Genomic DNA, 2,985 nt, shown 5'->3' on the forward strand with positions numbered 1-2,985 from the left:
TCTTTCTGGGCATCATCAAATATTCTAATTAAAGAATTAACCCCTGTTTCCCAATAGAGAATTAATTAATTAATTAATTAGAGCATTAAGAGAAAATTATTTTAATAAAACCCTATTGACCCAATCTTAGCTTTCACTCTTAATTGAAATATATTATAGTTATTATTAAATAAACTTATAATCAAGTTTTCTAACCATGGATTATAAATCTACTATCATTTAAGTATTTGGCCAAGATACTCAAAAGCATTAAACTCAAAAATAACAACTATTAGCAAAGTAGAGAAAATTAAATCAAAATCTAGAGATTAAATCAAGTCAAGCTACATTAAATCTGTGACACCCCTTACCCGTCTACAGTGTAGTCGAGCAAGATATGCCACCCAGTGTGCTAAAGCACCATATCTTATTTCATAACAATTTACCCTCCTTAATTTATTTATTTATTATTTACCAAGTGCAAAAATTCACCATTATATCGTTTATTTGCAAATTGATTAATCTGAATTTTCCATAAATTTTTATAGAAAAACCGGCAGAGTGCCGGCTGTAAATTGGAAAATAGTTCTTTTGAACCTATTTAAAAGACACTTCCAATATAGTTTTCAAATCCAGAACTCCAATATATACACATATCAACTCAATCTCCAATCTCAACACCATTTTCAAAATTTTTGTTCACATCACAATTCAAATCACATTTATGAATATTTCCCAACATTTCATTTTTCAACATAATATACAGAAAATTTCAATAATATGAAATTTCATATATTTATATTATCACATAATTTCAAGAGTTTGTAATTACAACCAAAACTAATACAAAATGTAAAATACAAAATACAACCCAGAATTCTAATGTCCTACCAAGTGCACTGCAGATATGAGGTGACTCTGGACTCTGTGCAGATCTGACACTTCACCCGATCTGAGGTCTGCTGGACTCCCCAGCTATGTCTCCAGTAACTGCGCGTGGCAAAAGCGACGCGCTAAGCAATTCTGCTTAGTGGTGCCAATATAAAATAAAATAACTAAAATAAAATAAATATGCAGAATATATGTTTACATTTTATGTAGACTTAATTTCTGATATTTATTGCAGTATTATTCAATTAAAATTTGGTAAGATTTATTTTAATTGCCCAAGTAACCTATACTAGTCGACTGGATTTGATGAACGGGTAAACTGGCACTGGGTACCAAGTACCTCGGGCCATCACACCATTGGTCATATTGTATCTCCCGGTGTGCAACAGAACAGCTAATAAGCTGTAATAAATATTGGGCACGAGGCCAAGTATCACACTGATATCAGAATGGCTAAAAGCCATAAAACCACAAAATGGCATAATGCCATGTGCAGTACTGCTAATTGAACCCTATTGGCATGCCAACCTGTCCAAACCAATTTTACTAGGTGTACTAGGGCATGTTACATTTTTAAATTTTATAATTCTTGAAATTGAAGTTTAAGTGTTACTATTCATTTTATTACTCAACTAAAATATTGACTTTAGCATAGACAATAGGTACATTGGTTCTAATATTCCCAACATACCACATTTTTCATTCTAAAGTTGTTGGTATTGGTTGCCAATACCATTTCTAAGCTTAGTGTTAGTTATTCACAATTTTCAGATTTCAAGCATTATGTTTACTGTTCCATTAGTCATTTGTACAGCAGGAATTTGGCAAAGTTGTCTTCATGAAAATTGTTCTTTATTGTGTCTAATTACATTTTCTTTTTTGAATCACTCCATTTGGAGTTTTGTAGCTTAAGTTATGGCCTAAACACCATAACTGGCCGGATTGTAAACTTTCCAGATTTTCTAGACAGAACCAAATCTACAGTCTTTGTACATTGATTGAAGGTCTATTTTTGAACATGTTATGATCAGATTATGGGTTTGGTTTCTTCATGAAAGTTGTAGGTCTATGTCTCAGCTATCTGCTGGTAAACTTTTAGGTTAATTGGACCTTTCTACACTGAGTTATGACCAAATGATGAATACTGTTCATTTGGTCATTTTGCCCAGGCATAATGCAAGTCACCCGGATTAGGGTAATTTTTTGGTCAACTTGGTTTGGTTTTCTGGGCAGGGTTTCTTCACCAAAGTTGTGCCATTATGTGTCTAATTTTATGTCCAATTAGCCTTGTACCAATTGAACCTATACAACTCCATTTATAGCTGCCCAAACCTGCTGGACTCATACTTAGTCCTGCAGGTTAGCCAAGGTAGCTAAACCAAACTCAAATACCAAGCTACAACTCACTTCATTTTCTCATTATACACAGCCAAATGGTCACTAATTGACCATTTAAACTTTCATTCACCAACACATGAACAAAGTCTCAATTTTATACCCAAACCCTAACTCTACCATCTCAAATCATGCATTTAACTTGCATTTCATTATCCTAATCATGAAGTTAATGTTGAGGGCAACCATGATACCATTTTAACTCAAAGAAAACTTCATAACCCTACCAAGTATAAGGCTGCTGAAATTTTAGGGGAGGTATACACATAATTTTTATTCAATTTGCTTGTAGATTTCTACTTAATCTCACTCCCTCAACATGAAACTAAAGAGAAACATGAAGTTTGGTCACTAACCTCTAATGGAGTCACTTCCAAACTTGTGAGAACTCTTCCTTTACACTTCTTTTTGCTCCCAAAAGCTTCACAAGATGAAAGAACAAGATTTTGTGTTGACAACTTAGGGTTTTGTTGATGAAAAACCAAAGAATTCAAGCTTTGGTAAGCTTGGCTATGGAGGAAAGGGAAGATGAAGTGGTGCGGCTTGGAGAGGTGAATGAGGGTTGCTGATTCTTTCTAGATTTCTTACTTTTTTTCTTTATTTTTAATGTATTTTAATTGTGTTTCTTTATTTTGGTTGGCCAAAAGGTTTAATTAGCTCATGCTTACATAAGCATTATGTAATAATTCCAATTTACTTTCATTTTCTTTTCTTCCTCTT

This window comes from Hevea brasiliensis, chromosome 8 (genome assembly GCF_030052815.1).
Source record: "Hevea brasiliensis isolate MT/VB/25A 57/8 chromosome 8, ASM3005281v1, whole genome shotgun sequence".
NCBI classification, from domain to species: Eukaryota; Viridiplantae; Streptophyta; class Magnoliopsida; order Malpighiales; family Euphorbiaceae; genus Hevea; species Hevea brasiliensis.